The sequence below is a fragment of the Lichenostomus cassidix genome, chromosome 7, assembly GCF_008360975.1.
Source record: "Lichenostomus cassidix isolate B80296 chromosome 7, HeHo_3.0, whole genome shotgun sequence".
NCBI classification, from domain to species: domain Eukaryota; kingdom Metazoa; phylum Chordata; class Aves; order Passeriformes; family Meliphagidae; genus Lichenostomus; species Lichenostomus cassidix.
Genome location: NC_139488.1, coordinates 13,778,303 through 13,794,875, shown reverse-complemented (window position 1 = coordinate 13,794,875; position 16,573 = coordinate 13,778,303). Strand labels below are relative to the sequence as shown.

Here is a 16,573-nt window from a genome sequence, read left to right as displayed (position 1 = left end):
GACCTAATCAATAATCATTTGCCTTACTGAGTTCCCAGATGAACTGATTGCATAACATATAAGAAAAGTAAAAGATTCATGAACTTTCCAACCTTGAAACCATTTACAATCCAGAAGTATACGGAATTTAACATTTCTTATGGGATGGAGATTTTAGCATTTAATCAGTTCTACCAGTGACTCAGGATTTCAGAGACCTGAGAAGTTAGTCCACAGAAATGAACTGTCATGCAGGCACGTATCAGGGAAACACTGAGTGATCAAAAAGTGCAGAGATGAAGAAAATTCAGTATAACTTTCTAGTCAAGTGACTTGGTCAGCTGGTTTTGCTACCTTTGAAATGAAAAACATAAAAATCCCCAAAAGTTGGAAATCCCCTTAAGATGAAAACGCAACACAGAAATCAATCCTGACATTGCAGATATGGGAAGTATCTACAGTACATAGCCCTCAGCTACAGCCCTCACTGTACATCAGCTCCGACTTAATAGTTCCATACGTGTGATTAGGGAAATGCAGAATCATCAGCAGTAATAGAGGTATATCTCCTGGTGGTACTATAAACATCTGTAACAATTTCTTTGCTGTTTGCCTTTCTTTCTTATCTAAAACAAAATAGCAGGAATTAATAAATCCTGATAAACTAGATTTATAAAGGCACTATTTCATGTTCCCAAAATACATTTCCCTTTTTCGTCTTAACTACTCCTATGAAATGCTTTTTTAATACTTTTTTCCTTGCAAAGAAATAGCTATGAGCCACCCATCCCAAAAGCTCACATTTCCCAAAGCTCCATTAACATATGCTTATCTCAAACGTGGTAAGTTTGCTTACCAGATTTTAGTGTTCAAGAAGCCCGTCAGCACGAGCAGTCATTCATGCAACTTTAGCCTCTTTCTCCGAGAGATGAAGTGTTAAAAGAAGCTCTTGTTAGCAGAACATGTCATGGTCAGCGGCATGACCAAAATGGAATTAATTGAAACTAAGAACTAGGCCGTCATTCTAGGTCAGGTACTAGTTCATTCTTGCTCTCAGAACAGCAAGTGTTTTCTTAATAGTCCCAGATACATTAAAGTATTTGTGCTGGTAAAGCTCCAAAATCCTATGTGAAATGTTTGAGAAGTTGTTAGATTGCAGTGGATGTAGACAGTGCTAGCAATCCTGTGAAAAGCTCCTGGGTGGATGAGCGGAGAGCAGTGGACAGTGTCTACCCCACCTTCAGCAAGGCTTTCAACACTGTCTCTCATGACATCCTCATAGGCCAGCTCAAGAAGTGTGAACTGGATGAGGGGACAGTGAGGTGGATTAAATGGCTGAGCAGTGGCACAGGGTCTCATTTGAGGTCTTTGAATCCCCCAAGGTTCAATACTGGGCCCATTATTCATCAGTGACTTGCATGAAGGGGCAGATGGCTCCTCAGGAGGTTTGCTGGGAGGAGTGGCTGATCCCCCTGAGTGCTGTGCAGCCCTTCAGAAGGACCCTGACAGGTTGGAGACATGGCAGGGAGGAGCCTTTTGAAATTCAGCAGAGGTAAATGTAGGGTCCCACACCTGGGGAGACACAACCCCTTGCACCAGCACAGACTGGGAATTGACCTGCTGGAGCAGCTCTGTGGAAAGGGACCTGGGGGTCCTGGTGGACAATAAGCCCTTCCTGAGCCAGCAGTGCTCCTGTGGCCCAGAAAGCCAATGGTATCCTGGGGTGCAGTAGGAAGGGGGAGCCAGCAGGTCGAGGGAGGTGATCCTACCCCTCTGCTCAGCCCTGGTGAGGAACATCTGGGGTGCTGAGTCCAGTTCTGGACTCCTCAGCACAGGAGAGACATGGAGCTCCTGAAGTGAGTCCAGAGGACGACAACAATGATCAAAGGACAGGAGCATTTCTCTTACAAAGAAAACCTGAGTGAATTGGGCCTGTTCAGCCTCAAGAACAGGTGACTAAAAGGAGACCTCATAAATGTCTGTCAGTATCTGAAGGGAGAGTGCCAAGAGGATGAAGCCAGGTTCTCCTCAGTGGTGCTGAGCAATAGGATAAGAGGCAATGGACAGAAACTGACGCACAGGGAGTTCCACCTGGACATGAGGAAGAAGTTCTTTACTGTGCGGGAGAACAAGCAATAGAAGAGCTAGGCCAGAGGTTGTGGAGTCTCCCTCACAGGAGATATTCAGGAATCATCTGGGTGCAGTCTGGTGCCATGTGCTCTAGGGTCCCTGCTTGAACAAGGAGGTTGGACCATATGACCCACTGTGATCCTCTTCCAATCTCACCCATTCCATGATTTTGTGATAAAGAACTACAGCACACAGGAAACATGACATTAACAGCAATATGGAACAACAACCTCATTTTACCAAGTAACTGCAACTGTGAGTTCAGGATTTTGCAACCTACTCATCTGTTAGAAGTAGGATAAAAAAAGTCCTTATCAGAGTTTTTAAGTATATTTTTTAGAAGCTGATTCAAAACATGAAGTGAAAAGCTAGCTTTTGGATCAAGCTGGAGTGAGAAGCACCTTAACCATCAAGATAAGTCTTGCACATCACAGTACCTCTTTACACAAATGAATGATAAGAGAAAATTTATTGGTATCATTTGGTCTGTTTTGCTAGAACAAACTCATTTTGCAAGGAGTCAAAAGAACTTACAATCATGTCAGGATTTCACATTGCACTGAAGTGACGAAACACAGAAAGTAGCCTCCACCTTTCAGCAAAAATGGAGGGGGATGACAACCTGCTCCATCAACACTGCCATCATCTACCTTTAAGACTAATTTTTCAAACATTAATAGGAAGAGAATCAAATAACACATCTAGAAACAAAAACAAGTGCATAACCTTGCAAGGAAGTGAGTGATTTCATGAAAGGAAAAACAACCACTGTCTTTCTCTGTTGCTTTCTCTTTGTGAGTCATACTTCTGGGAGTGGTACCAGAACGGCTTGTTGTCCTATTTCTGTGGAAAAAATCCTTGAGCAAGTTCATTCTTGATTAAGTTAGCATGGTGCCAAGCAAATATAAAACACTTCATCTTTGATTCTGTGTTTTCTATTGTTCTGATGGCGCTGGGGGAGGGAAGCAATCTCATGGTTTTGTTAACAGTGCTTCAGCACTGGCATTGCTGTGAACAGGACTGGCATAATAGCTCCTTGTGATTTGCAGCTTCACTGAGGGAAAATCTTTTTGATACAATTTAGGGATTTAATTTCTCAATGCACCAGTTTTGGCTGTGAATTAATACTTGCATCTCAGCTCTGACAGTTCATTCCCACACCATGCCACATCCATAATCCATTAAACTGTGCCTATAAACCAGAACCTTTAAATTATATGGATTCCTACAAACAATCTGGATTAAAGGTAACTTCTTTCCAAAAAGAATGAGGAAGTAAGTGAGAAGAAAATAGCTTGTCTACTGAAGCGAGCACATGTCACTGAATTCAAAGCTGTGAACTGAAGCTGCCACAGATAAGTGGGATAATTTCTGGTGCTAATAATTTTTCCCACAGTATAAATGTGACCTTTTTAAGATTACTTAATATTTTAAGAAAGTGTTAATGTGAACAGAAAAAAAGCTACCTTCCATTGAAGTACAAAGGCCTGAATAGAAGTGTTATGGTTGTATGATCACTTCACTTCAATTGGTAATATATTGTTTCCCAGATAACACCTTTCCTCATTTTCACTTTCATAATCCATTTACAAAGATAAGGCAATCTGGCTGGTTGTAATGACCTGTATAGGCATTGGTGCCTTGTGGATAATAAAATTTAAATTAAAATAGTAGCTTACATTTGCTTATTAGCAGTCTACTTTTAGTAAAGTGATAGTTTACTGAGTAAAACATCTCTTTTACACGGGTAACTGCTGAGATTAAATCTATGCACATGAAGGAATGGCAGCTTCTAGACTCACAATGTTAGGCTTTCAGTGTTAATTATGAAGGGAAGCATGGGGAAACTGAAATATTTGTGATGGGAATAGACATTTTGTAACAGGATAATAATGAAAAAGAAAAGAGCTCTTTCAATGGGGAAGGCTGTATTTAATCACGAAGTGCAGCAACAAAGGCTTTTGTGCTTCTGACACTTTCCTCTGAGGCAACTCAACAGAGAAAAAACAAAACTTCTAACTTTCATTAAACACTTTTAGAAGTGCTGAGTGTATACTGAGAAGCCTTCAGCTACCCATAAAAATGCAAGTACAGCATTTAAGGCTTCATCATGTAATGTGGTAGATACTTCTACTATTATACCAAATACTGTCCAATCTTGTGCCTGCCATGCTAACTGAATGCTGCATGAGAAAATAATGCAATGTAATTATTTGGTTTGAGTGGGGGTGGTATTAGATAAAATTGTCCCTTTCCTTTTTCCCTGTTCCCATTTCCCAAATTACTACAGAAAAACTGCCAAAATAAAATTTCAGATGATGCTGGGCAACTGTTTTTTCTTTCCAGGTCTAATTCCCCTCATCTGCACTGTGAAAGCTTCACAGTTGCACTAAACAGGGTGAGATCTATTTGTGATAATCACAATACAAATTACAATCTGCTGATTTTATTGTTAAAAATAAATTTAATGACAAACTGGGATACAATTGAATGCATGTGAGCTGAGGAGCCTATCCTTAATTTGTCTATCTGCAAAAACATAACTCATTAGTGAAAGTGGCAAAAATCCAAAATCAGAGCAATAAATAGCGAATTCCGTGCAATCTGTTTCTGTGTTACTACTATAGCTGCAGCCAAGTGATAGACAAAGGGAGGTAAACATGTTTCTTTCCCTTGGGAGAAATGGGGGGGGAGGGAAAAAAAAAAAAAGGCGAAGCTTCAGGGAATGAGTCCTCTCCTATCAGGTGATTTGTTCACTTAGCAATTAAGAAGAGAATCATATCCAATAGGAATTATCTCTGAAAATTATAACATGTTTGACATAGCCCAGTGTTCTTAAAAAGGAATGACCAATAAACCTTAGCCAAATTCCACTGCATCTATGAAATACTGTGCTCTTTCGTCACAATAAAGTAAATCTGTTTTGAGGTCTCATTTATTGTGTTGTAATTCAATAGTGTCTAATTATACTGGTTTAAGTGAGACCAGAACCAGGTTAATTTTATTAGATTATTGACTGGACTGAGAAAGAACAGGATGAAGTTCTATGGTCTATGCTCTATAGGCACAGCTTCAACTGTATTATCTTAATTATTTCTCGAAAACTACTATATCTTTTATATTCTTCATTCAAAACCCCCAAACCTCTTTCATGCTGCTCATTTCAGAAAAATCTGTAGAAAAACACATTGTACCTGAAAAAAAAAAAATTGATCATTGGATCTTGACATTTTCTTACATCTCTGAACCTCAGTCCTGTAAATCTACAAGATTTGCAAATTGAACCAAAAAACCCCAGTACAGCCAGGAACTGGAGTGCATTTAAAGATTATTAGATCATAATGGACTGAATAAAAGCAGATGACTGGGCAAATAGAGCCCATAGCTGGGCCATGAAGTACTTCTTGCTGAGATACAGAATTACATTATGCAGCAGCCCATTCGTGAAAATCATCAACTAATTTTCAGAAGTGAAGCATCATATGGAGATTTTTGTAATCATGCCCATATAGAAAGCTGGAATTGATCCCACGCATATGGTACTCTGCCAGCTTCAGTAAGGCATGGGTGCCAGATAAAGACAGATTTAATATAGCTTGTACAATGTAGAAAAATTTCAGTTCCATGCCAGGAGTATCATCATAATGAGAATCATTGTCAAATGATAAGAATGCATTTTAGTGTGAGAAATCACATCTGTTGTCACTTTACATTGCTGTTATAGAGCTTTAGTCAGTATTTTTTGAGTCTATTTCAATTCAGAGCCACCATATGTAAAGCTGCAATACTGTTTTTCATTACTGGGAATGAAAAGAATACAGTTAATCTCTAAAACTTCTATGTATTCTACCTTTTCCCTGTGATTCCTTCCCTTGAAATCATCTTCTACTGAAGCTGAAGTATAAACTGAAGTATAAAGTTTCATTCTGTTCCCTTGTTCATTCAAACGAAAAACGCATTTGAGATTGCATTTGATATGTAAAGGTTGAAAAGTATTTAAAAACCAAATTCTGTTAATAACTGTGTTTCCCCAACAGTAACTTGTTTCAAGAATTCTGCAACTTCTGAGTCCTTCTCTCTTAAACCAACAAGATTATTTTAGGCATTGAACTGATGATAAAAATATTGTGAACTTTAAAACTAAAAATTTTTACCTTAAACTCATAGGAAATTATATACTTTCATTAACTCATTATCCTCCCTACATTTTGCTCTGATCTTCTATGTGAACATAAGGATATTTTTATATTATAAACACCAAATTTTGGATACAGCTCTTTGTCTTACAGAGAAGATGAGCACAGTACTAGAAGGCTAAATATGACCTCATATTAAGACAAAGTTGACTCTTTCTTGTATCTGGAATTTATCTGGTCAAAGCTGATTTTAAGACAGAAAACCAGATGACAGAGGTAGCTCCTTATGGTTTATGTCTACCTGAGCCAACTATTTTTTTCAGGAATTGATAACATTAAAGTTGTAGAGTGTGTTTCTTCCAATTAAAGGATTAAATCAAAGTAAGATTTTCCATAAGAATCCTAATGCCATACTTATGTTTTCTTTTTATATTATATCAGTAGACATATTGACATAGTTATATTAAATCTATCACAATTTAGTCTTCTAAAAGGCTCTGCATGTTTAAACACAAACTTTGGTTTGGGCTCTAACAGTGATAGAAGCAACTCCAAGTTTGGATTGAGCTATAAACTCTCACAAATCCCTCACAGTCTTTTGGGATATCCTGTGTTTACCTCATATCCAGCTCTAAAAACAGACTTGCAGTTGTTGTACAATCATATTCAAGCCATTTTGTCCCTACCTGCTATGTAGGCAAACCATTCTTCTTCTAGCTAATGTTCACTTTCATACAGCATGTGAGCCACATTCAATACATGAGTGGAAAAGGAAAAGGGAAAGGTTTGATATAATAAACTAGAATTAAGGATCATAATGCCTAGGCCCAAAGTGTTCATGAGTTGTCCGTTTGGCACTCTTGGAAATTCATTTCCTCTTTCACAGAAATATATTACCAATTTTTATTTCTTCCCAGAAAGTCTCTAGTTATGCATCAAGCTTTTTTTAATTACAAAGTCAGGAATACAGTTAATTATATAGGTTTTAAAGTGTATTGAAACAAAATGTTCTAACACTTTCATGCCTAGTTACTTCTAAATGTTACATAAATATTTCTCGAACAGTAGAGATTGGCTAGCAATAAAGTGGAGAGGGAATCCTATTTTGACATGTAGCTCACACAAAATAGAAAATGGCTAACTGAACTACCCAAGAAAATAACTAAAAATAGAATTAAGTATTTCTCTCTCAGAGGCAAAGCTTCCTCACAATTATCAGTAAACTATTTACATGTGTATGTTATTACCATTCTTCATTTTGACATGTCTTTGACAAATATTTTTTAATATTTTAGAGAAACAAGCAGTATTAAATCAATCTGCTTAGAAAGGAACTTCAAAATCAAAAGGTTAAAATAAGACAAATTTTCTATTTACCACATTTTAAGTTAAGAACAAAATTTATACCAATCAGAAAATATCCAGTAAAGATAAACTTATTTTGAAGAGTATAAATGTTTTCACTCCTTCTACATATACACTCACCACTCTAATACTATCATGATAATACTATGATAATAATCTAATACTGTGATATGGTCTATCATTCAGTGATTGCAGTTTTCCCCCCAGAGGTAAGTGTACTATTTCACTCAATAAATCAAGATAGTTAGGCAGTTTTGAGGAGTCCTCAGGACAGAAACATCAAGGAAGGACTCAGCACTTTCCAGCATAATATAATAATGTTCTGTATATATATTATGTATTAAAGGCACAAAATACATGCATTACATTAAGAGATGGAGACAAATTTCAAATACTCACAGGTAAAGAGATTTGAAGTCTCACCTCTGTTCCAATTTAGAATGAAGACCTATAATGCCTTTTCAAGGAAGATATAACAGTAATATAGGGATTCCTTGTCACAGCCTTTTCTCTGCCATATTCTGCTATCTCCATCTTACTTCCACTGACTGTTAGAGGATTATGCCATAAACCTGGTCTGTAAACTTTAACTGACTTTATGGCTGGCAAGGGTGTCTTGGTAGCTATCGAAACAGAAAACCTTCTCTGGTACTTCAGCAGTTTTCCGTGAGAGAGAAACATCCAATTTTCAATTGCCTGTAAAATCCAAGGTCTTTCTAGCTAAGTTGAAAAGTAAATCAGAGTTGGCCAGTAATTTTCTAATTGAACTTCTTCATCGGAAAATTTCAGATTTCATGCACAGTTTACTTTGCTTATAAAATTATATCTATCTCAGAGATTTCCCAGCTGTAGGTAGCTATTCCTCTGGGTTGCTCAGAGCTGTACTCCCAGGTCAGCTTTGGCAGCACAGGGACTAAGACAACTGGATTTCAAATAATCAGGTTGCTGCCACTTCAGTTTAAGGGTTTGGAAGTAGAAAAGTCAGAAAGAGATACTTATTAACATTTTAAGAGACATTTCAGAATACTCATTCTTCTGAGCTTTTAATCTTGGTGGCATTTTTCACGGTTTTTTTATGCATTCTTCAGAGCAGGAATTCTACATTCCAGCCCACCCTAACGGAAATTAACATCAATGATGTAATGCTTTTTGCAGTGCAGTTGCCTGTCCATCAGAAAAATCACACACTGAAGATAAAAAGGAACTGTCAAAAGGGACAACAATTTGCAGCTCCAGCTGACCCTGGTATGTCTGGGATTTCTGCAAACAGGTATCTGATTTATCTAAAGTGGATGTAATTGAGGTTAGGAAATACAGTGATATTAATAAAAATCTTCAGTTCAGAAGAAAAAACCCAAACCTTCATCAAGCCTTTAGTAAAATGGCAAAAGAAAGCTACAGAATTAAACTAAGTGGTGTCCAAGGTATTGTAAAATAAAAACAAAACAAAAAAAAACTATTCAAAACACAGTAAATAAAAATACAAAACATATAACTGCAGGTAAGCATGATGCTAGATGTTAGTTCTTCAATAAGTTCTGCAGACAATACAGGAGGAAAAAACTTATTTCATTTCAAATTTCCCAGGCAGAACAGTTCTGCATTACAGAAGAACTAAAGAAAGAAGGAAATTCTACCCAGCAGTTTGTTCCTTAGTTTCTTTCTGGCATAAATTACACTAACAGTGAACGATTCAAATGTAACTGTCTCCAAACACTATTTATCAGAGAAATTCACAACAATTAAATGTCTCCATAATATTTATGGAGGCTACTTGTTTTCCTGGGGCGCCAAAAGTCTGCAGAACGGTTGGGTCAAACAAACTGCAGCCAAAGTCAAACAATAGATAATGGAGCACAAGCACTTGTGTAGACAAACATCTTCCTTGAGATCACTCCCAGTTAAATTACACTGCTTCAAATAATATCTGCATTATGCTTGGAAGGTTGAATGGCTGAAATTCAACAGTCTCTTATTCTGAAATATATACTTAAAACTAGCAACAAAACCATGCAAAAATGCCAGATGATAAGGATTACAAACATGAGACCCGTGAAAAAGAAAAAGCACCTTTTTTTTTTTTAACATTGGAGTGATATTTGTAGAACTTCTAATTCTGGAAAAAGCAAAGCTTTAATATACATGTTGAAAGCAAAGCTTTAATATACATGTTATTTTAGTGTTGTCCAGCAGATCATACCTCAAGGTATATTGGCTTTTCTGGAATGTCTGAAATCAGACATACTGGCCTAAATTGTCAATGAGACAAGCAACTTAGGAATACATTTTGTCATTTCATGACACTGACTCAGAGGAGCATACTTCTTACTCATTCAAAATAAACCATGCTAAATCTCATTATAGTCCAGCTTCGTGTACAGACCGTAAACAGCACAATTGCAGCTAATGAATACTCATTCTCAGGGCATTCACTTCAAGCAGAATAAAAATTTTAATATAGCATTTTCAGCTTTTTTTTATTATTATTTGCAGATCCATGAGATATCGCCAATGGTGGCAAAGAGCTGTATAGAGCCAAGGCAAACAATAGGCTCAGGGGGGTTTTGAATACAGTTCTGTAACTGCTAGTTATAGATTACCCAGCAGTACTTCACTGATTCAGCTGAGGTGCAAATAAATGACTACAATTGTCTTGAATTAGGCCAAGTACACAACATGGATGTTTATGCTGGCCTTCTTTCAGGCCAGCTATTTGTAGGCTACAAAAGCACAGATGTTATCTGTGCATCATAACACTGGAGTGACGTGGGCAGTACTTGATCTTCATAAAACCTCCTAGTTCAAAGTGAGCCTTTCAAAAATAGTGGGAAAAAATTGAATCCTCAGAACAAGCTCATGTTGGAAAACATTTTCTGTCATCTTTCGATACAATACTAGGTACCCTAGTGCTGGATTTACAGTAGAATCAAGGACTTAAAACATGACAGATTCAAGACCACGATTGTTTTGTTAGAGAGCTACACAAGCAGGACCATCTCCTTTACCTTCAGGTAGTCCCACCCTCAGACAACTTTCTCCATTGTAAGGATGCAACTAGCTATGAAAACACTGAAGGAATCCAACTTAGGAACCGAAAAATTTAACTTTATAGTAGGGGTAAAAAAAAAAGTTATTGCTGTTTTCACCACAGAAGAAACCCCTGGATAGCATCAAAGCCAGTCATACTAGAACAGCCAAAAAGGAGCACGGAGGCAGCAATGAGAGTTGGGATGCAAGAATGAATCATGGGAGACAACTTAATCCATGGTACCATGGAAAATAGGTCTTCTTTCAGGGACAATGCATCTGACAAACTCACTCCAGTCACAGCAAACCACTTTGGAAATCATGCTTCTAGCAGAATCTTCAGGAATAAGTACATCATGTTAACAGTATTAGACTTCACTTATGAAATTACATATGCTGGCCAGCAGTCAGAATCACACAAACTTTCAGGAGCAAGTCACATACTCCTTTAAAATCACTATTCCTTGCATATATGTATTCAGGAAATGTGTGTCTATGCTATGAGCAGCTCTAGCCTTAAACAAATACTGAATGTAGTAGTTCTTTACAAGTTGAAGCAGTTTTGTAAAAGAAAAGCAAGGCCGGGGAGAAGGCTGGCTTCCTCAGTCTGCAGCACTGCCTGACTAATTGCAAAGCTTTATGGACTGTGAAAACTGAGTCACTCCATTGTCAGCTGTAACTTTATAACTGATGTACTCAATTTCTGTTTAGCTTCCCTTAACCACTGCAGAGTGCAATTTTCTCTCCTTTTAGTCACAACTGCTCGGTTTTCCCCATCTCACTAGTAAAATGAAAGGATTGATTTTGTATTAAGTTCTGACTGCCTCTATAGCTCCTCTTTATGAGGCCTTGTTTGAAAAGTGCCACAAATTGCATTGGCGACCTCAAGTATGTCATGAAATTGCATGGGAAGGCAGTTAAAGAGAAACAAAACCCCAAATACCTGCTGTTGCCAGCGAAGGAGTAAAGCACTCTGCAGTTTGCGGGTCAGGCTTAGCCCATTTGGTCCATAGTTTGTTGGTTAGTTAGTTATTTTCCTTCCTTTTGGAAGGCTTGGAATGTCTGGGGGGTTTTTCGACAAAAATAAATCATGCAGGTTAGATACAATACAGTAGTACTGGAGGACTCACTACCATAGTAGATCTTGCACCTCTTTTGCAGTCTTAGTTGTCAAAAATCTCCAGTAAATGGCAGCAGAAATAATTGCAGCCGTTTTGTTCTAGCCCTCCTCCAGAGATGATACCAGGAGTAAGCCAGATCAGGTGGCAAACACAAACAAAATGGAACAGTACTAAATCGGTTCACTCCTAAATGATTGTTTTGACATCTTACAGGAAAAATTCTGTCAGATGCAATTTTGATAAACCTGAGGTCATGTTTCTCTTTCAGATGTATGAAGTGAATACCTATTTTTATTATAAATTCCACTGGTAACTATGTAATTTCAGTATTTAGGCATTTGCATTTTTCTAACTCTATATAATTAGCAAGACAAAAGGCCTTTTTTCTCCTATCCTGATATTTTGACTTCACTCTGTTGTGGAGGTGGAGCAGAACCTGAGAGTTACACGTGGGAGGGCCATATGAACTCTGAGGTTTTGACCAGTAGCTCTGAGAAACTGTGGCAGCCTTCAATGTGCAACAGCTAAATTGGAAAATGAAGTTTTTGAAAAAAGGTTTATAATAATTGGTCAGTGTGCATGGCAATCAACAGCCCCTGCACAAGGAGCTGGCAGGAGTTCAAAATAAGAGGAAAGTAATTATTTGTGTAGTCAATTATACACAATCTCTCTCTAAGCAGAGATCTGAATAGAACACTTATAAAGTAAATACCCACAGAAAGTATCTTTTAGGAAATCTTAGAAGTGTTGGATGCAGTATAAGTAGAGCCAGATGCCTAAGCTAAACAAAAATACTGAATATAGAAATTTAGGACTTCATTTGATTGCAGTTTAGTAGTCAGCTTCCTAAAATGTTATCTTTAATCTCCTTTCCGTTGTTCTTAGATATAATACTTAATTTTAATTGGACACATATGTGAGGGGTATGAATATGTTCATTTAAAGCTCTAATGAGGAATCCTAGTATTTTATTGTATCATTCAGGGACCGTGACACCACTAAAGACACACTGCCACTGTTCTTACTGGTATCATAGGTAAATTATGGTTTGTGCACCGCTCCTTCAACTTGCAATCATTTCTAGCAGAGCTTTCTATAAGCACAGCAATTCACCTAACCACAGTAAATTGGAGGATTAGCATTTATTCTAATCCATCAACAGCATTGGTACATGCCAGAAATTGCAGGAAAACATTAGTATGAGCCTGAAAATTAATTCTATGCCTTCTGTTCATGATAATGGAAATACCTTTCTACCAGTAAAATAATATGACAGAATAAAATATTTCATTAAATTGCTACTGCTAAGTAGCTAAAAATCTAGACTTATTGAAAATTTTAAATTTATCATATTATACATTTAATTAGATGCATATTTATAAGCTACAAGTAATAATTATAAATTGTGTACCTGACTACTCAGGTGCAGAAACAGACTTTGGTTTCAAAGGCAAAAGAAGCTGTTCACAATTTGTAATGAAACTATTCTTACTGTCATTATAGCACTAATGAGATGCATCTCAATCAACAGGTACATCATCATATATCTTCAATTTTCTGTTCAGAGCATTTCTGAAACCAACTTTAATTTTACTTAAAGTCCCCTAAGAAATACCTGTCATTTTGATTACTTTTAAGAGCTTATGATTTTACAGGAAAGTTTTCACATTACAAGAAACTAAAAATAGGCAACATTACAAGTAAAAACTACTTGAACTATATGCCCATTTCCTCCTGATGTAGTTAGCAGCAAGTGACAACCTGTCTTGATGTTTTTTACCATAGTTATGCACCTGTAATTCTATCTCCCCTTTTTTGTTTGTTCAGTACTCACAAATTTGTAAATCTTTATATCACAATATGTTACATTTTGATTATCTCTTCAGTTAAGCTTTACTGAACTACCAAAGTTGAGGCAAATAAATAGAGCACAGAAACAAAGGCAATAAGCAAACATGAAATACAGTATAAAATAAAATGTAAAGCAACTCAGAAAAAAGAAAGGAAAAACCTCCTTGAAATATCTGGTTCTGGAAACTGTTCTATCACTCTTCCACCAGTATCCAAGGACCTAGTGAAGGAATGACTGTTCCCTAAATAAAATTACCCATTCTGGTCCCTTTTAGACCTAACTAGGCTACTAATCTAGATTCTACTCTATGTCTTTAAAAGAATTCTATTTTCTGATAATTCAGCAGGTGCACAGGAAGCCATTTTTCTACTTTCTTTGACATCGAGCCAAATTTCCCAAATCAGTGACTAAGGTTCCTTTTTGTCTCTACAAAATGTGTATGCATGCAATTTGTCACTGCAGCATTGCAGGATCAACAAACTAGGACTACACATCAGTCCCTTTTAGTGCCTAAAACAGTTTAGAGTCTCCTTTCTGCAGAAATCAGGGTCTGTTATGTTGAATGCGAAGGAAAAGAAAGGGAAGAAGGCAAGGAAAGAAGCTTATGACTGTTTTTCAAATCCCTTTTACCATCCAAGTTAACACAAATTAGTTCTAACCAGTGATGGCAATAGCACATTCTCATTTTAAAGCAGTAACAATTTCATAGTCTACACTAACAACACATGAATCTCAAGTCCCTAAATTCTTGGAACCTTGGATTTTAACTTTTTCCATTCAGATATTTTTCTGGCCAATTAGAGACAATTCTAGCAAATACACTAGAAAATGAAAATCAAGTATCTATGAAAATCAAGTTATATACTCACTAATGAATTCAAAGCTCAGAAAGGGAACCTACCCCTAATACTAAGCCCAGGAGCTATGGGGATAGTAGAAGCTACTTGCAAAGATGTTGTATGTCTAAGATGTAAACTTGCAAAATAAAGTTAGCTAGTGGGGGGGATGTGTGACTGTTCTGCGTTGACATTGAGTAAAGTGGCAAACAGACAATATATACCATAAACAGACAGCACACGATTTCACACAATGAGGAACAATAGAGTTAAGTGTATGTGCAGATTAAGGAGAATACCAAACACTGCAAGGCTAGTAAGAATAAAGACCCCTGCTTTAAACCTGGTTCTCTGCATTCTAAATCAAAATGCTTTTAAAAAGCTACTTTTCTTTCTGAGCCCCCTACCATGCTATATCAGCACCTGAACAAAAACTCTCCTAGGCAGCAAATCTTCTGGTCCTATTGACACCATAATACATTGAAGCTGGAGACTTATTTACTGTCTAAAGTAAGATTCCATCCAATTGCGAATGAAAGGCTGAGGGAGAAAAGGTGTAATCAGTGGCATTAAACAGCCTGAGAAGGACCCCCTTGGCTGGGCTGTGACAAGATGGTTTTTGAAGTGGAAGGTATACAACACTCCCCTTCAGTCAGGCAGTTGGAATTCCTGCAGTGGCTTGAATGGCCTTTGTTTTTATTCTTCTGCATAAAAGAGAATTATAAAAGCCACACTATTATATGAATTATTTAGCTGTCTCTTGTTATTTGTTTTTGCTTTCTCCATGAACTACAAAACATTAAGGGCTTGCAGTCTGCATACTGAAAATATCTTAATTCAAAGACAAGAAGTTACAGTCGAGGCAGAAATTTACACGACTCATTTTCACAAGTCTTGTTTCACTGAGCTTGTGTTTTATACATGCAGACATCAATAAAATCAGCATATCTCCTCTGCCAGATAATGTCCTTGGTTGCAGCACTGCTGCAATTCCAGTGTAAGGAAAACAGAGCTGGATTTTTGCTTGCCATACAGAAGTAATAACTTGGTTGTAAGGCACCATGAACCCAGTAAAAGTTAAGTATCATTTTAATTTTGTTCAAAATATCCATTTGTTGCTACACTTAGGTTAGCAAGATCTGTGAAAGCCTATAGAGTAGAAAACCTATAAAATGACCTTTTCATTCAAGCCTCCACAGTCCACAGCTTTTCTTACTGGGCATTCACATAAGGATTTTCATTTAGTTTTTAGCGCATTTAACTCACCTATATTCTAGAACACTCTCCATTAAACAAAAATAAATGAAAAAAACAACGAGCTAACAACAAAAATACCCCAAGACATATGAGATTAAATCTATATGGAATTCTACTGCCAAATTCATAATTGAAAATCTATTGTGAAAAAAGCTGAAATGCTAACAGAAAATAAAAGCTTAAGTAAGGACCTACTGTACAGCTTTTAAACACTATTCAGATCGTTACCTAAATGAAATCCAATGTTCTTTCAGAAATAATGACCTGCTTGCAAGAAAATAATCAGCATTCTTGACTGGCAAAATACAGTAAAATTGTGTTGAAATCATATGAAAATTATGTAGGTCTGTGGACTCTATTAGCAAGAACAGATTTGGCTTCATAATTCAAACCATGAAGTCTTGACTTCAGTGTAGATATAATATTACACACTACGTTAAAAACTCCATAATTTGGCATCATGCATACTTTCATTAACAGTTCACATCCCTAAGATGAAACAATTCTCCTGACTGACAGTTTATAAAAGAACTCTTCCCAAGTCAGATTATCTGGCAGTCCCACTTATCTGTCCCTCTCCCCTTCCACATACAAACATGCTTCTACTTTGATATCTGCTCATCAACAAAATGATTCCTTAGTGATTGATGTAAGCATCATGATGTAAGCATCAATACTACAAAGTGAACCCAGATATCTACTCTGAAAATTTCAACTCTTTGAAATTTCCCCACACAATATTCATAATATTGACTAGACAGTGATTTCCAATCAACTAGTGAATAATTAAAATTAAACCATTGGTAAGTCTGAAAAGCAGTCAGCTGAGCACATATCTAGCAAGTTAACCAGGGTTTTTTTTTCCATACA

General features: G+C 36.9%; 1 protein-coding gene across 7 annotated transcripts in view; it reads right to left on the bottom strand.

The window, feature by feature from the left end:
- The window catches only part of PDE1A (phosphodiesterase 1A), a 193,848-nt gene that overhangs the window by 120,048 nt on the left and 57,227 nt on the right, over positions 1-16,573 (bottom strand). Inside the window, exon 1 of one of the 7 annotated variants that reach the window (XM_085066307.1) lies at positions 836-854. The exons of the other annotated variants lie outside the window; for them this stretch is intronic. The gene's annotated coding sequence lies outside the window, so the exon portion shown is untranslated. Of the gene's footprint in view, positions 1-835; positions 855-16,573 lie in introns of those variants that run through there. 7 annotated transcript variants of the gene reach the window in all.